Source organism: Giraffa tippelskirchi, chromosome 8, assembly GCF_054371585.1.
Source record: "Giraffa tippelskirchi isolate mGirTip1 chromosome 8, T2T-mGirTip1v1.2.pri, whole genome shotgun sequence".
NCBI classification, from domain to species: domain Eukaryota; kingdom Metazoa; phylum Chordata; class Mammalia; order Artiodactyla; family Giraffidae; genus Giraffa; species Giraffa tippelskirchi.
In genome coordinates this window covers 91,543,310-91,559,117 of record NC_137282.1, presented here as the reverse complement: position 1 = coordinate 91,559,117, position 15,808 = coordinate 91,543,310, and positions in this window count along the sequence as shown.

Genomic DNA, 15,808 nt, shown 5'->3' with positions numbered 1-15,808 from the left:
GGATAGAAAGAGGAAAAAATGTAATAAGTTAAATTGTATTGACTATTTTGATATTTTTTTCCTAATGTATTTATGAGAGTAAAAGATGTAAGAAATTAATTTCTTCCCCCACAAAACCATTTTCTGCTTCCTCCATATATGTGATCAGAGGGAAAACACAAGTGCTGACCTTCTGCTCATGCCTTTTCTATTTATAAAATTGCAAATAATAATCTTCAAACAAACTTGCCTTCCTGGTGCCAAAAATACTAGATTTTTTTTTTAATTGTCATCTTTATTTCAAAATTCATTTATACAGTGGTTTACAGCTTAAACTTAAAAGACTTTTTTTAAAATTTTAATTGGAGGCTAATTACTTTACAATATTGTGGTGGTTTTTGTCATACATTCATATGAATCAGCCGTGAGTGTACATGTGCTCCCCATCCTGACCTTCCCTCCCACCTCCCTCCCCGTCGCATTTCTCAGGGTCATCCCAGTGCACCAGCCCTGACTTTCTATAGGTATTTCCTTCAGCTGAGAATAAGTAAGGATCATTGTAGAGTATTAATTTCCATATTTAGCTTGGAACTCTAGTTTACGGTACAGTCCAGTAGGCATCCTGTTGTTTAAAAGCGACTCAGTCTCCCAATCATGGGAGAAATTATAAAAGAAAAATAACTTTTGAAAGGATAATCTTACATTCAGAGTACCAAGTTTAATCTTCTTTCAATGAATGGAGACTTTGAAAACTGTCCCAAAAATAGCAGGAGGAAGGGAGCCAAAGGACAGGAAGTAAAGCCTGTGGTTATATATGAGTACAGAGTCCCAGTGGTTTGATTCAAATTTTGGCCACTTACTAGCTGTGTGACCCTTATTAACCCACTTACTCTCAATAGAGAGTCTTGGTCTCCTCATCTTTAAAATAGAGATGAATGCCATTAATGAACTAAGGAACATAAGTTGCCCATTCAGTCCCAGGCCAATTGTCAGATGTAAGTCATTCCTTGAAAAGAAAGAAAGTGAAAGAAAGTGTTAGTCTTTCAGTTGTGTCTGACTCTTTGCAACCCCATGGACTGTAGCCCACCAGGCTCCTCTGTCCATGGAATTCTCCAGGGAAGAATATTGGAGTGGGTTGCCATTTCCTCCTCCAGGAGATTTTACTGACCTAGGGATTGAACCCACATTTCCTTCACTGGCAGGTGAATTCTTCACCACTGCACCACCTGGGAAGCCCTACATAATTACATGTATGCTTAAATACATTGAATGTAGACAGATTGTATACTAATATATTAGCAATTTTACCTTCAGGGAAGGGAATAGGAATAAATTTAAGAGTATACTAACAATGGAATATTACTCAGCCATAAAAAAGAAGAAAATAATGCCATTTGCAGTAACATGGATGGACCTAGAAATTGTCATACTGAGTGAAGTAAGTCAAAGACAAATACAATGTTGCTTATGTGTGGAATCTTTAACATATACACACTACTATGTATAAAGTAGATAACTAATAAGGACCTACTGTACAGCACATGGAACTCTGCTCAATATACTCTAATGACCTAAATGGGAAAAGAATCCAAGTAAGGTGTATGTGTATATATATATACACATATACATATGTATATATACATATACATATATATATATATAACTGATTCACTTTGCTGTACAACAGAAACTAACACAATATTTTAAATCAATTATACTCTAATGAAAATTTTTTAAAAGCAAAACCGAATATTTTAAAGAGTAAATTAGGACTGAGTTATTTGTTTCTAATATGTACATGTGCTTATAGCATTCAAATCTTTCAATAATAATGTTTTTATGTATTACTGTATTATTAAAATCTATGCCAACAGAAATAATATGTAGCTTGGGAAACATGACTTGTAAAGATATTTATTGGACTTTACTTTGGAAGTCTTCTAGTCTTCAACAGGGAAGCCAAGGCTTTGCCTCCTTTTGACTTATCACAAGTTTTCAGGACCATCTGGAACTGATGAGTAGTATTGTTGTGAGGTCTAAAATGTAGCTTACTATCCTGCCACAGGTTGGAAAATAAAATACAGTCATCTGGGAAGGCAATAAAGAGCACTCTGGAATAAGCAGACTAGGCTAGAGACCCAGCTCCACCTAATATATGTTAACTGTGTGTATCTAGACAAACTAAAACACATCTCTGAAATTCAATTTTCTCATCTATAAAATAAGGATAATTACTGTTTCACAGTAACTGGGAAAGAAGTACATCAAGGTTGTATATTGTCACCCTGCTTATTTAACTTATATGCAGAACACATCATGTGAAATACTGGGCTAGATGAAGCACAAGCTGGAATCAAGATTTCTGGGAGAAATATCAATAACCACACATATGCAGATGACACCACCCTTATGGCAGAAAGCAAAGAAGAACTAAAAGCCTTCTTCATGAAGATGAAAGAGGAGAATGAAAATACTGGCTTAAAACTCAACATTCAAAAAACTATGATCATGGCATCTGGTTCCATCATTTCATGGCAAATAGATGGGAAAACAATGGAAACAGTGACAGGCTTTATTTTTGCAAGCTCCAAAATCACTGTGGATGGTGACTGCAGCCATGAAATTAAAAGATGCTTGCTCGTTGGAAGAAAAGCTATGACAAACCTGGACAGCATATTAAAAAGCAGAGACATTGCTTTGCCAACAAGTGTCCGTATAATCAAAGCTATGTTTTTCCAGTAGTCCTGTATGGATATGAGAGTTGGACCATAAAGAAGGCTGAGCACTGAAGAAGTGATGCTTTTGAACTGTGGTGTTAGAGAAGACTCTTGATAGTCCCTTGGACTGCAAGGAGATCAAACCAGTCAACCCTAAAGGAAATCAATCCTGAATATTCATTGGAAGGACTGATGCTGAAGTTGAAGTTCCAATACTTTGGCCACCTGATTTAAGGAGCTGACTCATTAGAAAAGGCACTGATGCTGGGAAAGATTGAAGGCTGGAGGAGAAGGGGATGACAGAGGTTGAGATGATTGGATGGCATCTACAACCCAATGAAGGTGAGTTTGAGCAAACTCCAGGAGATGGTGAAGGACAGGGAAGTTTGGCATGCTGCAGTCCACGGGGTCTCAAAGAGTCAAACATGACTGAGTGACAGAGCAACAACAACTCTATAAAGTAAGATTAGGGTGAAAATAAATAAAATATTGTTTATAAAATGTTTAGTACAATTCTCAGTAATCAGGGTGTATTCAGTGAATGCCAGTTAATACTTGTTGATGTTGACATTGAGCCGCTAAGTCATGTCCAATTCTTTTGCAACTGGGGCCCACCAGGCTCCTCTCTCCATGGGATTCCCCAGGCAAGAATACTGGAGTAGGCTGCCATTTCCCTCTTCAGAGGATCATTCCTACCCAGAGATTGGACCAATGGCTCCAGCTTGGCAGACAGATTCTTTACCACTGAGCCACCGGTGTTTGCTCAAACTCATGTCCATCTAGTTGGTGATGTCATCCAACAATCTCATCCTCTGTCATCCCTTTCTCCCCCTGCCTTCAATCTTTCCCAGCATTAGAGTCTAATTTTCTAATGAGTCAGTTGGCTAAAGTGACAGGCTTTATTTTATAATATTCATTTCTTCCAATGAATATTCAGGGTTGATTCCCTTTAGGATTGATTGGTTTAATCTCTGTGCTGTCCAACGACTCTAAAGAGTCTTCTCCAACACAGCTATATGAAAGCATCAGTTCTTTGGCACTCAGCCTTCTTTATTATCCAGCTCTCATATCCATACCTGACTACATCCATACATGACTTCCTCATCTAGGAAAATGATAAATTTATGTATTCTGTTGTTCAGGCCAAGATCTTTGGAATCATTCCTCTCTCTTCTACTTCTGTAAAATCCTACACCCAGTGGTGATCAAGTTCAGTTGATGCTTTATCTTCTAAATATATATATCTTTCACCTAACCTCTTCTCTCCCCTATGGTCTGCTCCACCAGCCTTTCTCTGTGAATTTTAAAATAGCCTCCTAAATGGACTCCTTGCTTTCACCATTCTCTTTTTAATCTCTTCTCTTTTTTATGACAGTCTTTCTAATTGAAATATAATTGATTTAAAATATCATGTTAGTTATGTAACTAATAGAACATACTAAAAGTTAAATTTGTTTTCAAATTAGAAAAAATGTTTTTGAAATAAATGCATTCTAATATGAAAAATATTTCTGTACTTTTTGAGATTCCTTTTACATCAGTAACTTAGGACAGGAAAATATTCTTGGTCCTTTTAATGTATTTTGTTCTCTTTCATTCTATACTGAGCATTTGCATTGAGAAAACATGTTCTCTTTTAACATTTTAGAAATTAAAATAGACAGAAAAGCATATGGGCTTTCCCCGTGCCTCAGGCAGTAAAGAGTCTGACTACAATGTGGAGACCTGGATTTGATCCCTGAGTCGGCAAGATCCCCTGGAGAAGGGAATGGTTACTCACTCCAGTATTCTTGATAAGTTATTGACTTGGACACAACAGGAAAAAAATGTTAAATGTATAAAATTGTTTTTCATTCGTTAAAAAATAAAATATGTTAGTTTCAGGTGTACAGTACAGTGATTCATTTCCTTTTCAGGTTCTTTCTCCTTACAGGTTATTGCAAAATATTGAGTATAGTCCTCTGTGCTATACAGTAGGTCCTTGTTGGTTATCTAGTTTATATACTAGTAGTATATATATATATATATATATCCCTAACTCCTAATTTGGAGAAGGCAGTGGCACCCCACTCCAGTACTCTTGCCTGGAGAATCCCATGGACGGAGGAGCCTGGTAGGCTGCAGTCCATGGGGTCGCAAAGAGTCGGACACGACTGAGCGACTTCACTTTCACTTTTCACTTTCGTACATTAGAGAAGGAAATGGCAACCCACTCCAGTGTTCTTGCCTGGAGAATCCCAGGGACTGGGAAAGCCTGGTGGGCTGCCGTCTATGGGGTCGCACAGAGTCGAACACGACTGAAGCGACTTAGCAGCAGCAGCAGCAGCAACTCCTAATTTATTCCTCAGCCCCCTTCCCCCTTTGGTAACCATAAATTTATTTTCTCTGTCTGTGAGTCTCTTTCTGTTTTGTAAATAAATTCATTTTTATCTTTCTTTGTTTTCATTTTTAAAGTCATCATTTGGAAAACTTGTTTGAACATTGTACTAGTAGACTGCTACTAGTACAACAAAGTACTAAAGACTGGATGGCTTAAGAACAGAAACTAATTTTTTCACAATTTCAGAGGCTGAAAGTGTGGGATCAAGGTGTTACCAGGATTAGTTATTCTGAATCCTCTCTCCTTTGTTTATAGATAATTCTTTCTCCATATATCTTCATATCAGTGTCTGTCTGCACATTTCTGTGTCCAAATTTCCTCCTCTCATAAGGACATTGGTCATAAGCTTTTCAATCTATTTTTAACCCAGTAGACAGAATTATCTCATTAAAATAAAACACAGATCCTATCCCTCCACCACTCAAAGCCCTTCCATGGCTTTTTATTGCTCTCTGAGTGAAGGCTGAGCCCTTATACTGTCTACAAAGATCAGAGGAATCAGCTGCCCCCACCCTTTACCCCCATCCTTCCTGATGAGCCCCTAAGACACTTGACAATGCTCTTTCTCCTTTGTGATACCGGCACCATCTTGATGCCTGTTTGGAGGCCCTTGCTTTTTGCTGTTTCTTCTTCCTGCATACACTTCATACAGCTCCATTGCTCCCTCCTTATCACATCTCTTCTCAGACTTTTACTCAAATGTCACATCCTCTGTGAGGACGTCTCTAATAACCCTGTCAAAAATTGCCAACCCTGTCACTGCAATTACCACATACTTCCTATTTGCCTTCCTTGTTTTGTCTCCCCTCTTAGCACTGATTACCAACACTTTATATTTTATTTATTATTGTATCTATTTTTTAAAATTTTCTCCTCACAACACACATTCACACGAGCTGCTAGGATTGAAACTTTTGTCTTTTCCCCTGCTCCTATACCTCTAGGGCCTAAAACAATATCAGACATATAATGGGTACTTCATAACTATTTTTGAATAAATAAAGGTCCTGTTCAACACTGTATAACTAGTACCTAGAAAGGAAACCACTATTTGAGAGGCAATAAATAAACTCCTGTTGAATAATTATAGTGATCCATTATTGAATGTATGCTGAAAACAAACATAGAAATGTAAAGCCTAATTCAAAGTGCAAAATCAAAATAGTCAGAAGTACTGATTTTCCACAAACCTAAGTTTCAAGTTTAATGAGAGTTCAGTTCAGTTCAGTTCAGTCGCTCAATCGTGTCCGACTCTTTGCGACCCCATGAATTGCAGCACGCCAGGCCTCTCTGTCCATCACCAACTCCCGGAATCTACCCAAACCCATGTCCATCGAGTCGGTGATGCCATCCAGCCATCTCATCCTCTGTCGTCCCCTTCTCCTCCCGCCCTCAATCCTACCCAGCATTAGGGTCTTTTCCAATGAGTCAACCCTTCGTATGAGGTGCCCAAAGTATTGGAGTTTCAGCTTCAACATCAGACCTTCCAATGAACACCAGGATTGATCTCTTTTAGGATGGATTGATTGGATCTCCTTGCAGTCCAAGGGACTCTCAAGAGTCTTCTCCAACACCACAGTTCAAAAGCATCAATTCTTCGGCGCTCAGCTTTCTTCACCGTCCAACTCTCACATCCATACATGACCACTGGAAAAACCATAGCCTTGACTAGACGTACTTTTGTTGGCAAAGTAATGTCTCTGCTTTTAAACATGCTATCTAGGTTGGCCATAACCTTCCTTCCAAGGAGTAAGCGTCTTTTAATTTCATGGCTGCAATCACCATCAGCAGTGATTTTGGGGCCCAAAAAAATAAAGTCTGCCACTGTTTCCACTGTTTCCCCATCTATTTCCCATGAAGTGATGGGACCAGATGCCATGATCTTAGTACTAGAAAAATTTCTATTATGTGTGAGCTCAGTTTTAATTTGGTATGGTCTCTTACCATTTGGATACAAATTATAAATGTTTTATAGGTCCATATAGCTTTAAGTTTGTCTTTGCTTAGTTTTTTGTTTTGTTTTTTTAACTTTGTATTTTATAACGGAGTATATCCAATTAGCAATGTTGCAATAGTTTCAGGTGAACAGCAAAGGGACTCAGCCATATATATACATGTATCAGTTCTACCCAAAATTCCCCTCTTATCCAGGCTGTCACTTTGCTTTAGGTTTTATTTCCGTTTACAGGTAAATTTTATTTTACCATATCAATATTACATTTCTTATAGATGATATTTTTAATGGAAAAAGAAAAATCTCTTTATAGCATATATATTTAAGGAATAGCTTTAAATGAATGCATTGTGCCTAATGAAATAATTCTGGGAAATCTAATGAGTATGTCAATTTCGATTACTTCCAGTTAGAGCTGAATCCTAGAAACGAATAGACAATACATAACCCTATTTTTTCCCTAACATCCTCGTCTACCACCATTTTAGTGCATTTTCCAACTTAAAGTAGACAGACATAGGAGAAAAACATGCTCTTTTATGATATATTATAATTGCCAACTTTTACTTTTTAAAGATGGGTAATGAATAGACTACTCTTCAAAATGACTCCAATCTAACAGAGTATTTTAAGACCCTCTAAATATATTCATGACAACTGAATCCTCTTAGATATTAAGTACCCTCACACCACAGGAACAGAAAGGCACCTCCATTTTAATGTATTTAACAGGGAGTCAAATATCACAAAACAAATAAGAGTATCACTTTCATGGATTAGACAGTTATAATGCATACTCAGGTAAACTTGATTTACTACCTCAAGGCTCATGCCTGAAAGCTTTTAAAGGAGACTCATATATTTATAAAAAATCAAAATACTCAGGACAAGGACATCTAAGTGATATTCTCCTGAACACAGAGCCAAGTTACACAATTAGAAATATATGACTCTATGACCACACAATTTTCCAGGCTGAAAAGATACTACTCATACTTAATCCACTTGTTCCCTGTCTTGCTATATAAAGAACAAATCTGATTTTGAGAGTCCACATAAATTATTCTTTGTTGTATCAAGTTATAGTGCTTTTCTTACTTACAATGTTCATAGATTATAGAAATTATTCTGTGACGCACATTTCAAGTCATGAAGGAAATTTTCTAGAATCAAGCAGAGTTTTGGAGAAAATTACAAATATCAGCAGATTTTCTTATAGCTGTATAAATCTATAAAGTTAGAGGGTGTGTTTCAATGCTTTCAACTTTTATAACAAATAGAAATCTTAAATTTTTATGTATATTTAGGATATGCGTTGAAAAGTGAAAGTGTATGTTAATACCTCAGTCATGTCTAACCCTTTCTGATCCCAAGGACTGTAGCCCACTAGGCTCCTCTGTCCATGGAATTCTTCAGGCAAGTATACTGGAGTGGGTGAAAGTAAAAGTGAAAGTCACCCAGTCCTGTCCCACTCTTTGTGACTCCATGGACTATACAGTCCATAGAATTCTCTAGGCCAGAATACTGGAGTGGGTAGCCTTTCCCTTCTCCAGTGGATCTTCCCAGCCCAGGGATCAAACCAGGTGTCCCACATTGCAGGCAGAGTTTTTGCCATCTGAGCCACCAGCAAAGTCAGAATATGCATTGACCACATCAAATTATTTTTTCACTTGTTGATTCAATCATTCAAAAAATATTTAGGGTTTAAATCCTTCCCACCTCCACCTTTGAATTTTAATTGTTTTGGAAGTAAGAAATTATTTATATATTAGTTAAGTATATGTTTATCAGCAACCTCTACTAGCAAGATTTAAATATAGATGCATTTTCCATTTAATGGGACAGACGAAAAAGATATTGTTGCTTTAAATAACTCACCCAAGTGAAACACATTGAATTAGTTATTGTTATGGGACTATAACTTACTATTGATTCTATTGATTTTGTGATATTAGAAGCTTCCCATTCAAGGTGAGTTTATTTGTTTCTATCAGAATTTTTGCCTGTGGACATTGGCAAATATAAGACTGCATTAAGTTATTCATACTTACAGCAATAAATTTCTGGTGTTATGATAAGCAAATTTAAACATGAAATAGTTATATTGCTTTTACTTCTTTACATGTTCATCATTACAGTTTCTACTAGCAAAAACAGTGCAAGGCTAGTATAATATAAATTCATGAATGTAAATTATATTACTTTCTGTCTATAAAATTCCTCTCAACATGTACAAATCCTTTCATAAAATGTATAAATGTAACTAGATTTAAATTGGCCCTTTACACCAAAAACAACACACCCTTCCTAAAGAATGTAAAGTCCATTTTTCCTGAATTACATTTTTTCTTCATTCTCCTAAAGGAAAAAAAATGGCTATTTCTATAATTATCACTCTTGCCCCATCAGCTCTGTAATATGTATTTCATGTACATTGTACAATACCATCTTGAAATAAGATAGAGGGCCTAGTAGAACTGTCAAATCACAAGGGTAAGTTAGAAAACACAAATAGAATAAAAAACAAGAAGAGTGGATCTAGTTCTGAAACTTGTGTCCATGCACCAGCTGGAACCAGAAATTCAGGGCCAGGAAAACACATCAGTTCTCATTCCTGTAGGGCAGAGTTTATTATAAAAATATTCTACCCAAGGTAGACTGAAGTACCAAATCAATGAGGCTGAGGTACCAAAATAACAAATAGAGCAAATTATAAGAGAGTTTCAAATATACATAGTTTCTAGGGGATGGATGGTGAAGATACAGTATTTTAGACTGCAAAAGTACATATCATCACATCTACAATGAAATTATGGTTTTCAAAAATGTAATATTTGAGATTTTGACTTAAATTCAAAAAATAATGCCAATTAATTAATAGATTCTTAACAAAAGCCTGTGATGTGTATTATATTTAACAGGTGTTAGACAGTTTCTGCCCATAGAAATCTTATAGTCTCTTTGTGTGTGTATTATGCATTGCCACCAAAAAAGTAACAAGTAATAACTGCTTGGGAGTCCTACTAATACTGATGTAAAACAACCAAAAATATAAATACACCTTTAGGAAGCAAACGTGTATCTTCTGGGGATTTTTTTTTTAAATCAACACAACAAAATGTTCCCTTTCTCCAAACCCTGTATCATTCTAAATTTCTCTTTCTCCCTCTAAGAACACTTCACCATATTTTGTTAATCTTAATTGCTATAATTTTTTTCCTATATTTGTACCCTTTCCTTTTTCTCCACTCTCTATCACTGCTGTCCTGATTCAGGCTTGTCTCCTTCATCAATAACCACTGAAAGGTTTGTTTATTTATTCAACAAAGATTTATGGAGCACTTGCCTCATTTGCAGATGATTGTGATGAATAGTGAGTGAGATGGATACAGTTTAGCAGTCCTGGAACCTGGAAACTTCTCCCCATCACTCCCACAGAACGGCAGCACCTGCAGCTACATAGTAATTTGAAGTACAAATATAATTGTGCTCTCTCCCTACTGAAAATTATTTAATGTCTTGTTACCTAGAACAGGGGTCCCCAATCCCTGGACCACAAAGTAGTTCGGGTCCATGGCCTACCAGGAACTGGTCCACACAGCAGAAGGTAAGTGGGGGTCAAACAAGCAAAGCTTCATCTGTATTTACAGCTGCTCCCTATCACTTACATTACTGCTGATTCTGCATTATGGTTAGTTGTATAATTATTTCATTATATATCACCATGTAATAATAATACAAGTAAAATGTATGACAAATATAATAATGCACTTGAATCATCCTGATACCATCCCTACCCCACCACCCAGTCTGTAGAAAAACTGTCTTCCGCAAAACCCGTCCCTGCTGTCAAAAAGATTGGGGACCCCTGACATAGAGCACTAACTCCAAACCCCTTAAGATGGATAAGAAAAACCCCTCTGTCCTCACTGGTCCCTGTCTAGCTCCATAGCTTCAAGTTTCTAGGCTCAGTCATCACTTCAGACTTGACACTCCAACAATTTCAAACTTTCTGTGTTCCTGCAAACACCACAGAAATTCCTGCCATTTTCTTAGTCTCATTCTGCTGAAGGATACTCACCACCTGTTCTTCTATACTGAGCTAAGCTCTCCCTCCTCCAAGATGTCTTGCTTAAATTCCTGGGAAGATCCTGATCTTGCTCCCAGGTATACTGCATGGGTTGTTACTTTCTTATAATTCACTTCTGTGTTTTGAAAATATGTTTATTTCTCTTACTGCTTTGGGAGATCGTAAAATCCTCAAAGACTAGAAGGGCATCTCATCCATATGTGTAGCCCTGACCTCCAGCACTTAGAGGGCACTCAATCGGTATTTACTGAATACATTGGAATTTGTTGTATGCTCTCCTCCAAAGACTGATTACATAGCTTTTGTCAACTTGAACTTGTTGTTCTAGATGATTGCATATCTCTTTCATCAATACAGAATACAATGCAAGAAAACAAGGCAACAAGCAAAGGATACAATGTTTTTACTTTCAAGTGTTTAAGGTAATCAACATAAATGTGCTAGATTTTCATAATCATTTGAGTATAAGTCTACACATTGGTGACTCAGGAGGTAAAGGAAATTATCTGCAGTTCAGGAAACCTGGATTTGATCCCTGGATTGGGAAGATCCCCTGGAGAAGGAAATGGCACCCCACTCCAGGATTCTTGCCTGGTGAGAATCCTACAGATAGAGGAGCCTGGCGAGCTATAGTCCATGGGGTTGCAAACAGTCAGACATGACTGAGTGACTAGCACACACACATGTACACATTAATCTTTTCTATCTGAAAGTTGCAACCTCGGGAATGGTTTTGGTATAATTTTGAGGGACAAAAAACAACTTTAATGAAGAACACAGGACTTAAGAACCTAACTAGATCCTCTACCCATTTTTTAGAGTGACTAAATTAATTTAAAAAAAAAACAAAAAACTCGTCATGAACTAGCCTACCTGATCCCTCTAATTCCAGTTGACCCTTGAAAACACGGAGTTTGGGGGTACCCAATCCTTTGCATAGTCAAAAAATCCACATATAACTTATAATCAGCTCTCTGTATCTGCAGTTCTTCTGTATCCGCAGTTCTTCTGTGTCCACAGTTCTGCATCCACGGATTCAGCCAACCACAGATTGTGACGCATTGAAATATTTACTACTGAAAAAAATCCATATATAAATGGACCTGCCCAGTTCAAAGTCAGGTTGTTCAGGGGCCCACTGTACAAAAGACTACTCTGGGCTCCCTGAATATGTCATCCTCACCTACTCGTCTAGATCCTGATTTTCCCTTGTTTGTGTGTCTCCCATACACATGCATTTCCCCAACTTTCAACCCAGGGGGCTTCTAGTGAGCTTCTCAAGGCATAGTTAATGTATCATCTCCCCTCTCAAACATTCTTTGACGCACTATGCAACACTGCACCATTTATTAAATTCTCATACCATGTTGTACAGATTTCTGTTGTTGTTGTTTTTCAGTCTCCCAGTTGTGTCCAACTCTTTTCGACCCTATGGATAGCAGCATGCTTTTGCACAATTCCATTATATCCTTTATTGATTTCATTGTATGTTTTTCTCATTGGATGTTAAACTCTTCATACAGGTTCTTAGCCCACATCTGAGCACAAAGATCATTCTGTAAATGTTTGTGGAATCCAGGAATGGATAAAATTGCATCTTAATTTGTTAAAGCATCTACATTAAATCTTTTTGTATCTTAATATATTTTATTTACCATATGAAAGGGGGGATATTTTAAGTAAACACTATCAGTCAAGTAATAAATGTCTTTGGTGTGTATGGTTATTTTTTTTGTTCAAATCAATGCATCTGCATTAATAAGCCTAGTTTAATACCAGGAAATTTGGATTAAATATGATTGTTTTTATTTTCATTTTATATGAGGACACAGGTGAAAGTGTTTGAACAAGCATTGTCAGAGATTCAATTAAATATCTGAGTAGTCTATTTTTAAGTACAAATAGATTCTATTTCACTTTTCTTCACAGACTAGAGTGTTTCTCCACAATAGAAAAGTTATATATTTCATATGGAGTGACTTACAATTTGTTGAAGATTTGAGATTAACTATCTGTGGAAATGAACAGAAATATGTGAGCTACATATAACTATGAAGTTCCCTAATCTCAGCACATTATTGTTTTTATTATCTTATAACCTCTTGTATGTAATTAGTTATAATGTAGAGAAAAATTTATTTTATGTAGCAGTTTTTCTCCTCAAGAAAATGGAGAGGAAAAAAATAGATTTATATATTGTGAAAAGTTGGTTAATTATTTAGCAAATCTATTTTAATTATTCAATTATTTTAGAAAGCTTATTTAGCAATAAGATAAATATTTCTCTTACAAATTAGAGTCTAATAAAATTGTGAATTAAATAACTCTAAATATTAAAATTCAATAAATATAAGTTAAAAATTAGCAGACATCACAAGAAAATTGAGGTTTATTTCTTTTGTGTAAAAATTTCTAAATATAATTTTATAAAGGCTAATATTGATAGAATTGTGTATGGGAATTAGAGATTATTTGTTCCTCAAGGGAAAGTCACTCCAAAAAAAGGGGAGGTATGGGTTCTGTCAAACAGATTAATCAATCTTTTAAAAATCACTAGATTCTAGAAGAGTAATCTAGGTATTCCACTGTCTGTTAGATTTGTGGGGCCACATTCATACTTTATTCGCTAATTCTAGCCTTATTGAAGCCAAGTGGAGGACAGAGGTTGCTCTATGTCCTCTGACATTAACCTTAGACATCATTTAATAAAAGCAAAACACCCTGTTCTAGCTGAGTCTAGCTGAATCCTCAGAGTGCACAAATCCAATCTTCTCTGATTCCAATAAAACTAATATTAAAATGAAATTTCTTTTGTCAGGATCACTGGCAATGAAGGCAGTACCAGATAGAGAGTTTTATTTATGAGGAATTGCATTTTTCATTAGAATTTTAATATATGAAAGATTGTAGTCACAGTGATCAAAACATCACTTTTTTCTTTTTTCTTGCCTTCTGTCTGTCATCTATCTATTTACCTATTTGGAAGATGGAATGCATACTGGACTAACAAAATTGAGGGAGATTTAGGGATCAATGTGACTCAAGAGAGGACTAAATCTAAATAAAACCCAGGTAATTATTTAACTGTTTTCCAAAAATTTCCCTGAAGAAGATTACAGAATTCCATTTGCTAACTCATAGAAGTGTAAAAGTGTGAGGGTTTAGATCAGAGCTTGAAAATAAAGTGAAGAAAAATATGTCAAATTTGAGTTGGCAATAATAGCACAACTAAATTCCTCAAATCTAAATAATCAGTCTCACTCTAATTTAAAAGTTTGATAAAATATGGGCAAATCCTAAAAAGAAATTCTCAGAATTGATTCCTCAGGTATGTGAACCTTCATCACTACTCTTCCTGCTTGTGTGGACCCTGTTAATCCCCCTCTCATGGTTTATATTTATTCATTGCACTCATTCATCTAATACACTATGTTTATCTCTTTATGTTCTATTTTCTCTCTCTGCAGTGCAAATCCTATAGGTTATGGAATTTCTTGTTCAATGTATTTACTGTTTTAGCTAAAATGTCTACCACTGTGCCTATTCTAAATAGGCACAAGACAAAGAGCTATTGAAAGAAATAATTAACTAATTGATTAGAAAATACATTATCAATTGTTTCATAAGAGTGATGTCATGACACAGACATATACTCATAATATTAAAACTCAGACTATCTTTTGATTCCCTAGCCAAGATACAGTGATAATATTTAGGACATATGAGAAAAATACATGATATTTCATAAATTAACTGAACAAGGTGACTGAGGATATATATGTACAGTCTTCGTACCAGTGTATAATGCTATTTTTATTCCTTTAATAAGCAAGTGCCAGGACAGAACTGTTATAAAGGCTGCAATTCAGAGGAAGCACAGACCCAGCAAAGGATGGATTCTAACATTTAGACATTTCTTGGTACTCTGTATCTCTGTCTTAATGGTTACATGAGTGACCTGATATTTTTGGTAGTTGTTCTGACACCCAATCAGCATAATATTTAGTTTTATTTGACTGAAAAAGAATAGTACAAAAATTATTCATTTTATTTTCTGGAGTAAAATACTTCTATGGAAGTCAAATCAAAGAATCAATAGGAGAATAGTTTAAGATTTATCCTTTTATTTCTTTTTTAAGGAAAAAAAAGTCAGCAAATGTATGGGATTGTTAGTAAATAATGGCACATTGAATGGCACCAACCAATCAGAAAGGACAGGAATGGATTATCTTAGTGAAAACAGCACAAACCAGAGGGTTTAGTGGCCTTTTGACAGGAATGCCCAAGGAAGCTTCTGACCACTTACAACAGAATGTTAATAGCTCACGCCACTTCAACACTGACAGCTCTGAAGTGAGAGGCCACTAATCTTTGTTTGTAATATCCACAGTTGAAGGGAAAAAATAAGTATTTCTTCTTAAGCATGGGATAAGCATTAGCTGTCTAAAAATTTCGGGAATGTTCTACATGTCTGAAAATCAGAGAAAAAAGAAGACAGCAATGGACAAGGAATCAGTTTTTTTCACTCTTGAACCAAAATATATGATTAAAATGGAATGCAGTTTTCAAGACCAATCAATTCACCAGTCAGACCTTATTAGAATAGCTGTATATGTGTTGTAAAAAATTTCATTAAAATTTGCAGGTAAATTTCAATGAAAATTTAGCAATATACGTAGACAGGGCTG